Here is an 18,594-nt window from a genome sequence, read left to right as displayed (position 1 = left end):
GTTCAAGGGTAGAGGTGTGGGAAGTGGGGGAGATGCGCTGGAGGGCATCATTGTCCACTTGGGAGGGGAAATTACTGTCTTTGTAGAAGGAGGCCATCTGGGATGTTCTGTGATAAAATTGAAACTCCTAAGAGCAGATGCGGTAGAGGCTGAGGAATTGGGATTAAGGGGTATAATTTTAATAGGTAGGGTGGAAGGAGGTGTAGTCCAGGTAGCTGTGGGTGTCGGTGGGTTTGAAGTAGACGTCCATGTTGAGTCAGTCGCTGGAGATGGAGAGGTCCAGGAATGGGAGGGAGGTGTCTGAGATGGTCCAGGTGAACTTGAGGTCAGGGTGGAAGGTGTTAATGAAGTTGGTGAACTGTTCAACCTCCTTGTGGGAGCACGAGGTGGCACCAATACATTCATTGATGTAACTGAGGAAAAGGTGGGGAATGGTGCTGGTGTAGCTGCGGGTATGTGGAACAGTCCGCCTACCACAGTTTAACCAGCACCAGTCCCCACCTTCTCCTAGAACACCTCCTTCCCCTTCCTGGACCTCTCCATCTCCATTTCCAGCTCCATCTACCTATCACATCCCAGCTATCTTTCCCCCAGCCCTACCCCCTCCCATTTATCTCTCAGCCTCCTTAGGCCTCCCCCATATTCCTGATGAGAAACTTATACTTGAAACATCGACTCTCTTGCTTGGATGCTGCTTGACCAGTTGCACATTTTGACTGTAATCTCCAGCATCTGCAGTGCTCACTTTCTCCTCATTGGAAAATATTGCAAGTGTAGCATAGGAGATGCTGGTATTCTGATGGAACTGGACACCCTCACCAGTCTGACTGAGCTTGGGGAACACCACTCAAGTAAAGGCAATTGCTTAGCCTCACTCAGGACGTTTCCAGGACAGAGAGACCCCAAAATAAAGCCAAACCATGGCCATATGGTTAAAATTGTCTTCAGTATCTGGGCAAGCAGGCCATTGTAATTGCATCAGCTATGCAGACTCAACAGCAAAAGAGCACCACCAGACCTAAATTGAGTAAGAAAATCATAGGGTGTTATCCCTGGAAAGCCCATCTACATCTGGTTTGGAACAGGTATATTGGTTCTGATTTGGTTGTTACTAAGCAATCAAGAAAAATATTTGGCTAAATGGTCACTCAGTTCTCACTGAGCTCGCAGAACCAATCTTTAACAAGTCTGGACTCCAACCCTTAAGTTTGCTTAAGACCTGAGAACCTGTACCAGGGAACCTTTACAGGTTAAGGGTACAATGTTTTGTTCTGGTCTCTTATGAGAAGTAGCTGGTTCAATTACCACTAATTGTAGTAAGAGTTTAATGGGGCTAAATTGATTGAGAAAGATTCACCCAGATTGGCTCAATGTTTTCAATTAAAAACAAAATGCCTGAGTGAAGTCCTCATTAAATACCTGGAAGCTTTTCAGGGAGGTCTAGGGAGTATCAGAGGAGAAAATGTGTTGCTGGAAAAGCGCAGCAGGTCAGGCAGCATCCAAGGAACAGGAGAATCGACGTTTCGGGCATAAGCCCTTCTTCAGGAATGAGGAAAGTGTGTCCAGCAGGCTAAGATAAAAGGTAGGGAGGAGGGACTTCGGGAAGGGGCTTTGGAAATGCGATAGGTGGAGGGAGGTCAAGGTGAGGGTGATAGGCCGGAGTGGGGTGGGGGCGGAGAGGTCAGGAAGATGATTGCAGGTTAGGAAGGCGGTGCTGAGTTCGAACTCCTCCCTATCTTTTATCTTAGCCTGCTGGACACACTTTCCTCATTGCTGAAGAAGGGCTTATGCCCGAAACGTCGATTCTCCTGTTCCTTGGATGCTGCCTGACCTGCTGCGCTTTTCCAGCAACACATTTTCAACTTTGATCTCCAGCATCTGCAGCCCTCACTTTCTCCTCGGAGCATCAGAGGAGCCAAGGCCACCTTACATGTTGACCATGAACCAATTCAATGATCCTGCAAGGCCTGTCCAGTGCCATTCACCTTACAGGCAAAAGAAGAGGCAGAAATCAGAAGGCTGAGAAGCGAAGGACTCAACAAACCAGCCCAGTTTACGGAATGTGCAACACCAGTCATACTGATTGTGAAACCCGATGGGTAAGTTTGCCTTTATGGGGATTTTAAACAAACTGTAAACCACCATTCCAGCTGGATAAATATCCAGTCCCTCGCATAGGGGCTCTATACACACAGCTGGCAGAGGGCCTGTCATTTACAGAGCTGGAGATAAGATGTGCCTACTTGCAAATCTGGTAAGATGAGGATTTCAAGCAGTATGCTACAGTTATATTCCATGAGGGTTTGTAGCATTATGCAATACTGCTAATTTGGGATATTGTCGGCCTGTGCACTTTTTCAGTGGATGATGGAGAACATTTTACAATGTCTACCCAGGTCACTATCTAGTTGATGTGCTAACAAAATCAACAAAGAGCACTGAGAGAACTTGGACATAGTCCTTAGATGTTTCTCCCAGGTGGGTGTACACCTTAGAAGGGAAACAGAAATTTGTGATTTCGGCACCCCAAGTGACCTACTTGGGTTACAGAGTTGACAAGACCAGGTCACAAGGGTTAGAAGATGAAGAGAGGGCGATCAAAGATGCACCTGGTTCCAACGGCTGTACCAGAGCTTAGGTCTTTCCTTCGGCTGGTGAATTATGATGGAAAGTTCATACATAACCTGGCCTCCATTCTGGCACCTTTGCATTAACAGGGATGTGAAGAAACAGCTATTAGGTGACCCAAGGGAGAGCAACACCCATTGCATCGAGGACTTTGGCTATTGCAGATTGTAAATATATCCAATTAGAGAAGGAAGGCTTGGCAGTCATATTTGGAGTCAGGAGGTTCCACCAATACCTTAATGATGTAAGTTTGTAATAACAATGGACTATAAAACCACGATTAGGTCTCCTTAAAGAAAGCACACTGTCCCCTTTGTAGCTGTGTAAACAACTATTTCTAAACTAAATCTTACATTTGGGATTGGAACTGAGCCATACATGAATAATGAGATAACCTCATGCAATTGAAATAAGAAAATCCTTTCATGTTCAATAAAATTGTTTCTCTCAGTTTACTTGACTACAAGTTAAGCCTTTGTTTCCAAAGGCTCAGTGAAATTTCAAACTGAAAGATCTGGCATCTGTTCAGATTTTTCAAAATCTGAAAAGATCTCTGGACTTTAAATCGATATAAACCCAAAATGCAGTGAACAATTAGGTCAGTTTAATGGTCACCTAGCATTTAAGGGCATTGTCCTGTGACCATTTACTCCATTAAAAACATATGTAAGTCATTTTTCGCCATTGTTTCGTTATGATGTTTGAATTTGGCAAGATCTTGTAAACTTACCTGTGAAAAGGTCCCTGACTCACAACAAACTTTCCAGCGTATATGAATTGCTTTATCTGGGATTGTTAAGGAATATTGGGCCATTCGGCTGTTTGAGCCTGCCTTGTCATTGTTGATCTGTTTGTGATCGCAACTTAATTTCGTGTCTGATTTCCATAATGTTTGACTTCCTAGGGTATCAAAAATCTATATAACTAAGCTTGAAGTAAATTTGGGCACCTAACCTCCACTATTTTGCAGGGAACAGAATTCCACACTAAAGGAAAGTAGTTCATCTTCTTCTTAAAATCAAATCTTCTATTGTTAAAGTATATCCCCAAGTCTTTTTAACAAGGGGAAGTATAATATCAGAATCCTGTCAAATCCTCTTATGATTGTATATATTTCAATAAGATCACCTATTATACTTACGTGTTTTACCTCTTCATAAAATAAGCGCGGTATTCAAGGAATGACTCAAGTGAGCTTTCTCTGAACTGTTTCAAAAGTAATTTATATTTAAAGTGAGGTCAAAATGTGTCCTTTTAGATGTTATCTCACCAAGGCCCTGTATAGTATTAAATTGAAATAACTGCTATCGTTAATTTCATTATTTAGCCATGGTTCCCTCTCACCGATGCTTTCTCTCTGAGAAATACCTTTGTTGAAAGTTATTAAATATCTCTTTTAAAATCTGTCATGATATAGAGTATCATATCCTTTAGGTGGAAGTCGGTACTGCAGATGCTGGAGATTAGAGTAGAAAAGCACAGTAGGTCAGGCAGCATCCAAGGAGCATGAAAATCAATGTTTCGGGCAAAACATCACCCTATCCTTCAATCTAGTTTTTCACTTTACATTAGCCAACTCTGCCTTCAAACTGTTATATTTATCTTTATTTGGGTTTAAAATACTTCTCACAAAACCAAATCTCTCCCCTACAAACTGAATATGAAATTCTACTTACAATGTTATTATCTCTCTACCTAGATGCTCCTTTACCATGAGGTTTTAAGCCATCCAATGCTTTCTGCACTATGCACCTCCTCTTGACCGATCCTTTTGTTTCATTATTTGTTTCGTTACCACATTCTTTTGCTTGGCACAGTCATCCCTTCTGTATGTTAATCGATCCTATCCTTCAATCTATCAAAATCTTTCCCTTTAGTAATTCCTACTTCTGAAAAATTGTGCTCTGGTTTTGCTCTTGCTTATAAACTGTTAAAATGTCCGATGTCTTCTAATTTTGAGGAACAGTCATCCATGTGAAATTTTACCTGTCGTTACCTTCAGAGATAGTAGCTGATCTAGGAAAGTAGGCACATAGGAGCAAAAGAAAACCATTCAGCCTTCTATCCTTCCCTACCTTCTGATGTCATGGCTGATTAACTACCACAGTATCATATTCCTACACTATCTCCATGGTCGTTGATACCATTCAGTATTTTTGGATGTCTTGCTCATGTTGCAGTAACACTTGTATTTATATAGTGATGTTAACATAAAAAAATTCCAGGGAGATTCACAAAAGCTTAATCAGAGGAAAATTGATCTCAAAAAAAGAAAGGCATTCATTTATATCATTTTCTTAAGACACTGTTGTGTTCTACTTGATTTGCCGAATTTGCTTTGCAAAGCAACTTAAAGAGCATTTAAAGCTTTACATTTTCAAGAGACTGAAAGACTAATGCTGTTTAGGGAAATGATAATTGAAAAGAGACATGATCTGATACTTATAAAAGCTGTCAGATTGGATAATGTTGATGTGAAAATTTATTTCGCTTGAAATGAGCATTGAAGTGCAGAACTCAAGCTTAAAATTAACAAGCTTCAAGTAATATTTAAGATTACTTAAATGCGTTTCTGGAAAATGATTGGAGATCATTCTGGAGATGATTGTGATATATGGTGAGTCAGAATAAATCAGTGCAAAAAATAAATAGTCGTGCTAGAATCCCCAGGACTTTCAGAATTACCTGTGAAAACTTCGGTGGCAAGGATGTCTAAGTTGATTTATTTTTCTCTGGAGGTGGAAGCATGGAAAATTGATGCCCTGGGATAAAATAAACCAAATGATTTGAGAAAGGGTGGTGGTAGTGTGTTGGGTTTGGGGTGAGGAAGTATGGCTAATTATGGACATGATGCCTCTCTGCTCAGGGTGCATAAATATTAACACACAAGAATGTCTGCCCTTTGCCAGCCCTTGTCCTGCTAATCCAGCAGAGAGAAACAGAAAGTCAATTAATATATTTAGAATTGAATGAATGACCAGTTGGGACTGGGATTATGGACTGTGACATAATATAAGCACCAATATTAATTCGGATGTGATTGGAATGGGGTTAGGGAGAGAGGATGATACCATATAGGAAAGCTGGAAGTAAGTTCAGCTCATCTATCAGTGGCTTTTCAACTGTCACCACATTCTCCCTTATACTTCTGAGGTTGGCACCCAAGATGCAACAGCAGGTACATTGAGGATTGGCACAGTATACTGTCAATTCTAGAATTTCAAAAGCGGATCCAAAGAAGGCATTTGCAGAAATTTGGAGTTGGGGAGAAGAGGCAATGCGAGAATAATTGCAGACAGTCAGAGTTTGTGTCAAGTTTCAGTTATGCCTTGCTTAGTCCACAGACGTCTATGAGGAGTCACGAAAGATGTTCTTTGGCAACAACTGGAGGAACAAACTGGTATTGTCACCAAAATGTTGTGGCTGAAGATAACCCAGAAGGTCTGTAATAGGAACAAAAACAGAAATTGCTGGAAAAGCTCAGCAAATCTGGCAGCATCTGTGGAGAGAGATCAGAGTTAATGTTTCGGGTGCAGTGACCCTTCCGAAGTGATGGTTGCTAGGAAATGTTCTTTTTTTTTAATGCAGAAGATCGGGTGGGGAGAGCACGTGATCAGTAAACATAGATGAGGGGAGGGATTAAGGTGTAAAACGATAGGTGGAGATCGAATCCAAAGAGAGAGAAAAACAGTTGGAAATCAAATGATCTGCTATTATACTCAACTCATTGCTGGCCATTAATAATCCCTTTTTGTAGTTATTCATCCTCCTAGGCTGATCATTATCCAACTGTTCTCTTTCTTTGGGCCCTAACTCTACATATCCTTTACTCCTTACACCCTCCCATGACCCTATCTTCATCATAAAAGCCAACTTTCTCCTAGCTTCCATCAGTTCTGAGGAAGCGTCACTGAACCCAAAATCTCTGCTCTCTCTCCACAGATGCTGCCAGATCTGCTGAGATGTACGAGCAATTTCTGTTTTTGTTTCTGATTTCCAATATCCACAGTTCTTTCGGTTCTTATTTAGTGTTTGCAGTCAGAACACTGTTCCACACACTTGGATTCAGTGTAGAAATTGTTTTAATGACCTCAACAGTTAGGAAAGATCATTACTGTGCATTCACCAAATTCAGCAATGCACATTGCTTTACCCTCTTACTCCTCCTTATTAAGCTTATACCATCATGTCCCATCTCACACTCACTAAGACCTACAAACCTTCCATCCTACAACCTACACATCCTTCTTTTCCAAAGTGCTCACTCAAGTAACCAGCAATTCATCAAGCACTGATGCTCAGCCTCAATTGTATGCAATTTCTTGGCTTTTCCTAATAGGTACCATCACCAAATGCACTGTGTACACTGGGTAAAAATCAAGTTATTACACCAGGTTACATTTCATACATCTGTATTTTGCCTGGTTGCAGGAGGGAGAGGGAAGGAACAGGCGACCAACCCCCACCCCCCTGCCAAAATCTTTCAGTTCATATCTACAGAAGAGCAGGTGCTGGGGGGGGGGGGGGGGGCGGGGTTGTGTCACTGGTTGGTGACATAATTAAGCATCAGTGACCAAAATGTTATTTGGCATTCAGTCATGTTGACTTGATGTTAGCATTTGAAACATGAGCATCTTTGTAATGAAAATTTGCAAGATTCTTTCTTTTATTTTGGACAGGTTGAGGAATCACCTTTTCCTACCTTCAGCTGACAGCAATGGAATATAATGCTGGCCAACCTGATCAAGATTGGCAAGTAGGGCTTAACTCAAAGTGGTTCATAACTCCACAGGGACTCACTAAATGAGGAGGCTCAGCTGAAAAGGCTGTTCAACTTTAAATATTCAGAGAAAGGTGAGTTACACAAAACAGCATAGTTGGAAATGTAAATTAAAGGACATAGTTGTTGGGGGCATAGAATGGAATAGTCTTTATTGTCACGTGCACTCGAATGAGTGCAGTCAAAGTCTATAATGTCACCTCTCCGCGCCATCTTAGGTACTGGGTACCTAGGTACAGATATTTAAGTGGCATGGTAAGAATCTAGAGAATAGAGGGAGGAAGTTGGATGCAATAGGGAGAATCATAATGATAGGGCAGTTGGGATTTGCATATTTAGAGTGGGAAACACAATGAGTTTAATTAGGTGTGTAAGGGAGGAAGAAAGAATCACCATATTCTACATTGGGTGATATAAGGCGAAGACTGGGCATGGGGATTTGGATGGAAGGGTTATCGGGGAAGAACATGAATATCAAAAGGTAACATTGGAAGGGGATATTGAATGATAGAGAAGATGCCAAAGAAAAGGAGAAGGCCATCTATGATGATGAGGGTATGGTGGACTTTGGAGGATGAGGGTAGAAGACGAACAAATGAAATGAAACCTTTAGAACTACCATTCCTCTTCTAAATTTTTTCACAAAATAAGGTCTTGTAGAGAGTACACAGTACAGATAGAAAGGACCTGAGATCTATTTGCACAAGTTCCTGCACAGTGCAACCATCCGCAATGGAGAGAATCGAAACAGATTAAAAAATACTATTGTGTGAGCACTTAGTTAAGGGCTAAGCAATGAAGGAAAGCACTCACTGCAGCATAAAGGCAAATAAGCGCTACCAGCTCTGAAAATAAACATCCCAACCAATTTCATGATTCATTTAGCTCTGAGAAGAAGGCACCTAAAACTCAATTGTGTTGAAAGTATGGGTTTTTTTTTCCCCACATGTAGTCGTCCAGGAGCATTCACAGGCCTGTGCATCATAACCGTTTCATCCACATGTACTTAATTTTATAAAGGCAGTAATTTCCAAAAATGTAGGGCTATAATGCAGTGGCTAATGACGACTGCAAAGAGTCTCACTTTTGATAATTGCTGAATTCATGGAGAGCAGTGTAAGATCAAGGCTACTAAGATTTGGTACAAGGCAGAAATAATAACAGAAAAATCAGTTTTGACTCATGGACTGAAGGTGGCTGCAGTCTAGGCTTTCACCCAACATATTAGCAGCATAATAAGCCTGTAAAGGATACTTTGACTATGTTAAGATTTCACATAAAACATAAGCATCTCATTCCTGATACTTCTTCACAAACTCTACTTCCATGCTCGACGTTTGATCAGCTTAACCCAACAGTTGTACTAAAATTGCTGAGGCTTGGTAGGATGAGAAAGAGAAGATGGAATGATAGTGCCAATTAAACCAGAGAAATGAGGTTCAAGGCCTACAATGGTAGATAACAAAACTGCTTGAAGAGTGGATCACAAGTCTTCAGCATCAAACAGTGTTTATAGACTAGTTACAAAGTCATTGCAGATACCTGTAAATGAGTGGAAGGGGCAGTGCTGCAGATTTCTTCACATGATCAGAGATGATGTCACCTACATCTGCCTACTACAGGCAGTTCTGTAGCTTGGGAAAGCAGTGCTATGCCTCTGGCACTGGTGATCACGACAGTACTGAACTTCCTTGTTGTTGGCGCCTTTCAAAACTCAACTGAGGATGTGTGGATCATCTCCCAGTTGGCAGCCCATTAATATATTTGTGTGTCCACGGTTACCCTTTCTATGAAAGAAATAACAGAAATATTCAATTCACAGTAGACCCAGAATGCAAAGATGCCTGAGCTATTTGATTTGCAACCATGGTTCAGTTCCCTTAAGTGAAGGGGCATACATGTGAATTAGAACTTCAAGGCATTGTTCAGATGTCCACAATTTGTGCAGATATGCACCCAATATCCAGTTACCTGTGTTTGCTTCCTCTGCATCGTCTCCTGTGCTGACCTGTAGATGACAAGTGAAACCCCAGAAGATTCCTCGTGTGCATTCTTCAGACTAATGTCAAACAAGGCTATGACTCAGTACATGTATCTGTTGGGTCCATCATTAAACAGAAAATTGATCTTCTGAAGCTACCTTTCTGTTGCCTGGACTGCTCAAGAGGAACGTTCTAGTACTCACTGGGCAGGATCTCCAGAATAGTGATTGTCTGCTGTGCTCTGTGTAACCTAGCTTGGGTGAGAACTTAAGTGGCTGGACCATCTCCCCCTCCTTTATCTCCTCAGAAGAAAAGAAATGGAGTCTGATGGAGATGCTGAGGAAGTTTATGCTGATGAGGATTCTGAAGAAGATTGGGTTATCATGAAACAAGGCAGACCTGGGAGAACATGACAGCAGCTAGACTTGAGGAGCAATGACTTTGGATTAATATATGTCTCTAATTAAACCACGAGCCAAATTATGGAGCAGTGGTATTCCTGTCCTCTAGGGAATAGATGTTTGCTCTATATGTTTTAAAATGTTTAAAGATCGTTTGTTTCCTTGGCACCAACAATCTCTCTCTTTTTCAGTTTCCTGACCAAAACGTCACAGTGGAGTTTTGCAGGATTACATGGGAACTGTGCTGATGTAAATTGAATCTCAATTTTAAAAAGGCATTTGTCTATTACAGACACATAGAGGGTCTAAAATATGTTGACTCCCAAAACCTAAAAAAAATCAGTTCCCACTTTCTAAAGCTTATGTTTCTCCCAGAGGGCTATGGAGAACAACGGCTTGAGCACTGTGCACTGTTCTACATGATGTGTATATCAGTGTGAACGATCATCAGTGTTTATGAAAGTAGCTTACAAGTAGAGCAGAAAAGGTCTGAAATGAAATCAAAGTGCTGGAGATACTCAGCAGTTAAAACAGTTGACATTTTCAGTCCAATATGACTTGCTTTCAGAACGTGAAGCGTTTATATCCTGAAGCTATCTTTTCTAGTTGTGCTCTTGTCTGATACAAGCTTTGGTGAAAAGCTATCAAATCTCCTAGTTGTGAGGAAAGGTCAGTGAATTGATAGTGCATCAGCTACTGAGTATTGTAGCTCCTTTTGTATTTTAAGTATGAACACTGGCAGATGTGTGAAAGGCTGCTGCAAATAATGCTACGTCAGTAGGTTGTAACAAAGTGACAGATATTAGTAACACGTGAAGAATGTGACGGAGAAACCACGTAATCACTGATTGTGTGACAGTCATACGCAGTTGCAACCTTACATGCTGCTGCCATCTTTCAGGGAAAGAAAATCCTGTCAGTCCTCACTGCTTTTGCCTGGTCTCTGACATTGCAGGAGGGTGTCAGGCTGATGTGCAGAAATTGAATGATACTTCTGTGTTGCCGAGAGTGAAATGCTGTGAAGGACCCTTTTGAATGATATCCAGATGTTGGAACCTGGAAGATCCAAGCAGGGGCAAAAAATTTACTGCCCCCCCCCCACCAAAAGAATATTGTGTTTTACCCATGCGTGCACATGTGCGTGCATGCTCATGCAAGCATGAGCATTTTTAACTTTAAAGGGTGGTCTGATCAAAGTCTTCAAGATATTAACAGAAAAAGACAGTAGATCAGGGTAAACTATTTTGACTTGTTGGTGATTCTAGAACTAGGGAGCATATTCTAAGGATTTGGGCTAGACTGTTCAGGAGAGATGTTAGGAAACACTTCTACATGCAAAGGGTGGTAGATATTTGGAGCTCTCTTCCACAAACAACAGGGAATGCTGGATCAATCTTAAATCTGAGACAGATAAATTTTTGTTGTTGAAAGTTATTAAAGAATATGGGCCCAACGCAGGTACAGAGCAACCTAAATTATCAGAGTGTCAATTATCCAAATTTCAGATTATCTGAACAAGATTTCAAGGTACCGTAAAAATGGCAATAGGCAACTCACCATTCAGTTAAATGGCATTATGATGTGCATTGCCGGAAAGTGAGGCATGTTTGATAACCGGCACTCGGATTACCACTTGCTTACGATCAGATCAGTTATTGGTAAAATTGCATTATGGCCTGCATTGCCAGATAAATGAGGCATGTTCGGATAACCGGCACTCATGAATTACAACTTTGTACGATCAGATCAATTATCTGAACAAAATATTCCCCGCCCGTCTCGTTTGGATAATTGAGGTTGTTCTGTATATGGAAATGGGCTACAAATCAACCGTGATCCCGTTGAATGATGGAACTGGTTGGGGGGCTGAATGCTTACTCTTATTCCTATGTTCCAATGTAATGAGCTGACAAGAATGTCATCACATGAAAAATTCTGATCAATCCTAAAGGGAAGACCCTCCCACCTTCAGACCGACCACCCCTTGTAATATTCATCATAACAAGATTCCACTCATTTTCACTGCCCATACAATGAGTTGATAGCTCAGCAATACATTGCACCATCAACATTATAATTATGAATGGCCTCCAGAATGTATTTATTTGTAGTTCCAAATTGGAGGACATGGGCAGCAAGTCTAATAGCCATTGTTACTTTAAATCCCTTTAAGTTGAAATGGAATGGGGTCATATTAACATTTGTATATGTAGTTTGTATTTCAAGTAACTTGCCAAAGGCATGTCTGTATCAATAGCAAACTTAGAAATCACTTGAGCCCTTGGACTCCATCTTATTACAGTAGAATATCCACTTTCTGTGCATCTTCATCAAAGATATTTGGATGCAACGCTTTGGTGCAGATTAATATATTTTAGACTTGGCTGGTGCCATTATGGACTGAAAAATAACAGATCAGGGTACTTTGTAGATGGTATGAGATTAAATAAAGTGAAAGTTCAAAGAGACTTGAGGTTCAGGTGCATAGATCTTTAAAATGCCATGAACAGATGCAGAAAATAATCAAGAAAGATAATGGAATGCTGGCCTTTATGTCTAGAGAACTGGAGTAGAAGGATGTAGGAGTTATGTTGCAATGTTGTGAAGGTGTAGGTGTGTACTATGCCTTTAAGAGAGTTGAAAAGCTAGTAAGGACTGACTGAAAGCACAGAGTCCTGAACAAAATAAAAATGTCACACTTGGTTGAAACAAATAGCTGGAGTTGTGTTGCTATGGAACAAAAACAAATTCAAATACGGCCAATCAGTTGACATTATGCCCCAAGAAACCAAAATTCAATCGAATTTGAAATATCATGTTTTTGATGACATCAAAACCAATGAAATGATCCAATATTTTGGGGTATAAAACTGGACACTTTGCACAATTAGGGGGAGAAGTACAAAGAACTGCGAAGGACACTAACAAAATATAGACTTTGAGCTAAGAATTCTCTGAAAGGTACCTGTCCATTAAAAAAAAATTATGCAGCAGAAGGCTGAAGAAGAGACAACCCAGGAAAATACAGCAAAAAATCTACAAAGGAGAATAGACAAAGCTAACTGGTTTTGCAAAGTTTTTTTTTGATAATATTAATTGGATTTTTTTATCAGACTAGTATTGCAGAGTGGGTGGTAAAAGATAGGTTTAAGAGAAAGGAGTGGTAAATAGCCATTGTTTTAATGTTCGCTGTTGGACTTAAAGAATAAAATTGTTAATTTTTACTTTAAATAGTGACCTCTGGGATAGTTCGTCGCCTTTTGAAATTTAAAATTTACAGCGTGAGGTGAGTTTCTCTGTGTGTTGGGTTTAAATTAGCAGAGGGGTTTACCCCATGTTGTAACAGCAGGTATGCAAAACTCTGGTTATACTCCACTTGGAATACTGTGAGCAGACCTGGGCACAACAACCTTCAAAAAGACATATTAGCTTTGGAGCACAATGCAACTTCACGAATGATACCTGGCCTTCAGTGGTTACGTTATGAGGAGAAATTAGGCCTGTTTTCTTCAGAATTTAGAAGGTTACATAGTGTTCTGATTGATGTCTTCAAGATATGAAAAGGAAAATTCATGATAGATCATGGCAAACTATTGCGATTGGTTGGGTATTCTAGAAATAGGGGCATAATCTGAGAATGAGAGTCTACACCGAAAAGGGTAGTTCATATTTGGAATTCTCTTCCACAAACAGTAGTGGATACTGGATCAGTCGTTAATTACAAATTTGAGATAGTCTAATTTTTGTTAAGCAAAGGCATTAAAGAATATGGGCCAGAGACAGATGTGAGTTAGGCCACAGACTTGCTATAATCTTATATTGAATGGTTGTACAAGCTTGAGAGACTAAATGGCCTATTTCTGTTCCTGTGTTCCTATGATCATTGGAGGTCACATACAAATATTCTGCAGAGTAGCTGAGACATTATATCACGCACTAAGTCTTCAGTGGAACCAGTTAGAAAGACAGTCAGGTTTTCAAACAATGACTGTCACTTCACAAGTGATGAAGAGCAAATCATGGGGGTAGTGGTTGCCGTGAAGAGTCAACTTTGAAAAAAACAGCTTGTCAAGCTCTGCAGAACTGGACACATGTTGTAGACTAGGGGCTGTTGATAAAGTGGCAGTGAATGTGCAACATAACATTGCTAGATTGCAGAGTGGTTGGAGGAGTTTGCTTCAAATGTGTACGAATGATGTAGTAAGATGTTCCAATGTTGTGTTTTTCCATTGGTGGCTGGATTTTTGGAGTATAAAACTATTTATTAATAAGTTGATGTGTAGCTTGATCACAGACGTACAGATTCTGAATGACAATGTATTTGCTACCTTAATTAGGTTGACAGCTGCTTTGGCCTTACAATCCCACACTGACCTCCACCACTCTACTCTTCTGCGCATTGTTAACAGTGGAGTATGGTGAGCCATGAGGAAGACAACATGAAGTAAAGTTGCCAAATAAAGCAGTTTCACTTCTCACCTGTTATTGTGTGCCTCCCTCAGTCAGGACCCGACAGATCGCCTCTATCTCAATGAAACAGGGATGCCCAAAGACAAATAAAAATAGTGTCTTTGGTAGGACCCTCATGAGTGTGAAAAGACCGAGGAGATCAACCAAGAATGTCATGTTAATCAGATCTGACTCTGACTCTACCTCTGCTGAAACCAACAGCAGTGGAAGTACATAAAGTTATGAGGTAAAATGCATGGGTATATAAGAAAATGATTATGTGGACCCCCTGCTTTTCAGTAAAAAAGCTTTCCGCCCGCAGTGGGCAGAATCTTATGGATGTCTGATAAATGTGTGCTATGTCGAGGTATGTGTCAGAATTGGGTGATAAATGCAGCAAGGTCTATGTTAACATTGAGAACACCGAGCTGCATTTTTTATAGTTTCCGAAAATTGCAGGATGAGATTCCTGCTGGGCAGCAGCAGGTTGCCAAGTGATTATTGCTTGTTAAATGTCCTGTTAATGGCAAAAATCACATCATTCATATCCACCTTCCTGTCTTACCAAACTCGCCAAACAAACTCAGCATTGGATAAAACCTGACAAGGAAACCAGAGTTGGTGTCTGGGGAATTTAGCTCATTGCTTGCTCCCGAAGGAGCTCCATGCTGGATACCAGGCACCAACATCTCAGGGCACCCCATATGTACAGGTATTAGCATTCGAAAGGTAATAACCTCTAAGGCTCATGGCACATCTCCAATTCACTTACTGATCACTTATGTACTTCAATGCTGCACGTCAGCCCTCACTGGCAACTCTCTTTGTAAAGCTGCAGCATGAATACTGTGCACTCGGAGATCTGTAAAAAGCTCATCGACTGGACCAGGTTGCATCTCTGTCATAACTTGTTGTCATAGTGTGCACTTACTCAGAGGCTACCTGGATGCTCACTACATTCCTGTCTCGCCTTGACTTTATGCACGTTGGTCCTTCAGCCAGAGATCACTGCTGTACTGCTTTGTTATTCAGCACAGCCACAATGCGAGGAAGCTTGTCATGATTGTGAGCAGATTTCAGTCACCTCAAACAGAATAGCTTTTGCTCAGGGGCCTGGCACACTACGTCAAGAGCAGCCTTCGATACCAATCCATGGCCTACTCAAAGTCAGGATCCTCTCCGCAAATGTCAAGCAGCCCACCTCTTGTTTTGACCACTTCTGCCCTTTTGTGAGCTCTTTTCCACTTGGAATGAGAGAGATTGGTATTATGGGTGATACAAATGAGTAACGTAGCTATTTCTGTTGATGCTATGGGGGAGTTGTCTTTAGTGAGTGAAAAGGCAGCACAGAAGGCATGGAGGGTTTGTAATGTCAGGTGTTGGAGTGGCTGACAGAAAGTGAGGGAAGATATTGCAGATAATAGGGAAAGTGGTAGAGCATTAGACTTGATGGGATAGTATAGCAGAGTGTAATATATCAGAAGATGGTGACATTTGTCCAGGCTAAGTGGAAAAGGACAGTGACCTCCTCCTCCTTATAACGCTTTGCATTCCTCAGATGGCTGAAACTACAGCAAACTCAGGTGCCAACTGCACCATCATGGTCTCGTATGTGGCCTCATCTGCTGGTCCTGGGGGAGACGAAGGCCTGTATTGGCACTACCCTGCCCAACAGGACCTCCATGACACTACTCAGCAAGCAATTTCTCTCCCTCTGTCACTTCTAGGACAAATGTCAGCAACTGAACCTCCGGTGCTTGTTTGAGTGCATTAAGAGCTTTCAAAGATGGCACAGTCACAATGGATGGCAACTGTTTGGCGGATGTTCATGGAGTGACAAGTTAATCTTGGAACAATTGTTAGTAAGATAGAGTGGAAATTGGATGTGAGAGATGCTACAGAGCAGGCAATTAATGAGTGGAGTTTGGTGAGATATGGTGAAAGAATTTGTTTGAACTCAGTGCAACAAACCCTCCAAAACATTAAACGTACGCCCAAAAAATGACTCCACTCAAAATGTTTTTACTTTTGTATCACTTTCCCATATTGTCCATTCTTGTTTCTTAGGTGGGAAGTCCCCCTTTTACCTTGTTTGACAATTGTTAAAGTTGCAGGAACCATTAGAGAATGTGCAACAGCTAGTGCTTTGCTAGTAGGACTTCTTTGTCTCATAGCCATTTTGGAGGCCCTGATTGGTGTTTTGAAGAACATTTCAAGATTTTGCAAGGTGCTTAAAGTACTCATCGTCATGTTTGTTTGATGATATAGCTAACTGTAATATAGCACTGCATTAATATCCTATACTGCTGCACATGATGGAATGGTAACGTGTTCTGAAGGCATGTTTCTGGATGATCTTGGGGAATTCTGGATTCCTATGTGTCTCACACTTTTCTTGTGGGAGCTAGCCAGCGACTTAATTCTGCTTGGTGGCATTGTAGCTGAAATTAAAGTAATTGCCAACCCTGGCAAAAGGCATCTATCACCTGTGTTGTGCATTAGTCGTCCATAAACTGGGAGATTCTATGTATGGCTTTGGCAGGCTCCTGGAAGGATCTGGAGACAAAAACAAAATTGAGGTGATGACTTTTATAGCCATTGTAACTAGACAAAGACAGCTGCTTCAGCTCAAATTCCATTGACTCCAGAGGCTTTGTTGCTGTTCATCAGGTGGATTCTTCATCACAGTTTCCATCAGAGTTGGACTGTCATCCAGTTCTATACTGGCAGACCATCATTCAATATGATTGATGGTAATTTGACTGTGGACTGTCTTTTTCACTTGGCTGTTTAGCTGAACAAGATGAGCCGAATGAACTGACTTTTGTATTGCTAGCAGATCTTCAAACTCCTTGTCATTTTCATGCAGCCAGTTTGTTCTTTTTGGTGCTGGGTCTGCAGACCTCATTTGAAGTATCCAGTACTGTAACTCTTATGTGTTCGCAGAGTTCTTCTTGAGTGGCACCAGCGGTGAGCTCAGGGTATTTCAGACTGATCATTACTAATTCACAGTAAGGTTACAATCAACTAGGAGATGGTGAGGACTGCGGATGCTGGAGATCAGAGTCGAAAAGAGTGGTGCTGGAAAAGCACAGCATGACTCTGGAATGCAGGATGTTCCCCAGGTGGCATTGGCCCATCAAGGTGTGGAAATCAGGGGCCGGTGTCTGGAGCAGAAATTCATTCATGTTGTCTTGAAGCAATCTTTTTGTGGAAAAACGGTATTTGTTATGGTAGCTGCTTTTCTGCACAGAGTTCCAAGAGTAGACACCTGTTTTAATTGCAGACACTTCCTTCCAAATCAAGTGGTTATAGCCAGCAATAGGGCAGAAATTGCCAAGGATCACAATTTTTGTCCTTGCGTGGGACATTCTAGATTAGTTTGCAGAAATCTGTGTAGAACTGATCTTTGTCAACTGGGTTATCCTCCATGGTTGAAATCAACTAGGAGAAAGGGAGGACTGAGGATGCTGGAGATCAGAGTTGAGAGTGTGGTGCTGGAAAAGCACAGCAGGTCAGGCTGTGCTTTTCTCATGAAGGGCTTGTGTCCGAGACGTTGATTCTCCTGCTCCTCAGATGCTGCCTGACCGGCTGTGCTTTTCCAGCACCACCCTCTTGCCCTCTATCCTTCATGATTGGAACATAAATGTGTATAAGAGTTGATTGCTCCTGGTCTTGGCAGAGTTGTGGGGAGGTGGTGAGATACAGTGACATGGTATATTTGAGAATGGGTGATTGACAGGCTTGAAAACTTAGAAGTGGGTGCTGGTGATGTAACATATGTCTGACTTTATCTGTTTAGTTCAGCCATAATATTTTTAAAATGCTGCACATTTGGAGTTTCTTTGCATACTTTGAACTAAAAAAGAATGTTATCAATAATGAATGAAAGTGTTCACATTGGCAAGATTAATTTTGTTAGCAAACTACATGAATAGAACTGAAATTAATCTAAGCATTAAAACAGAATTCTGCCAGAATGAATCTTTCGATTATGAATCTTTCAGTTCTAAAATCACTACAAGGTAAAAGAAGAGCAATAACTTTAATGAGCAAAGTCAACTTAAATTATAGGTTAATGAACTGTAGTAAAGCCTTTAACTAGCAATTAATCACATAAATACAACGGACACAGCATGGTTTATTTTGTTGATGCACACTTCCTCAACTACAGGACTTTCACATTTGTCATGTTTAGAAATCAGTGAACTATAATAATGTAAAAAGAAATGTTGAAGGTCATATTTGACCAACAGGAAAATTTGGCATTGAAGACAGTAGTAATAAAGTTAAACATCAAATCTATATGCAAGACGTGAAATTTTTATATATTTGCAGTTCATCCACTGTATAG

The 18,594-nt window shown here is 41.0% G+C and overlaps 1 protein-coding gene across 4 annotated transcripts in view; it reads left to right on the top strand.

Annotated features, from left to right (window-relative positions):
* Positions 1–18,594, top strand: part of adcy2b (adenylate cyclase 2b (brain)) — a 627,652-nt gene that overhangs the window by 82,721 nt on the left and 526,337 nt on the right. The window contains exon 1 of one of the 4 annotated variants that reach the window (XM_087986814.1): positions 7,346–7,482. The exons of the other annotated variants lie outside the window; for them this stretch is intronic. The gene's annotated coding sequence lies outside the window, so the exon portion shown is untranslated. Of the gene's footprint in view, positions 1–7,345; positions 7,483–18,594 lie in introns of those variants that run through there. 4 annotated transcript variants of the gene reach the window in all.

This window comes from Chiloscyllium plagiosum, unplaced genomic scaffold, assembly GCF_037043375.1.
Source record: "Chiloscyllium plagiosum isolate Xiang-an unplaced genomic scaffold, Cpla_swu_hap1 HiC_scaffold_5, whole genome shotgun sequence".
NCBI lineage: Eukaryota > Metazoa > Chordata > Chondrichthyes > Orectolobiformes > Hemiscylliidae > Chiloscyllium > Chiloscyllium plagiosum.
This window is presented reverse-complemented; position numbering and strand designations above follow the sequence as displayed.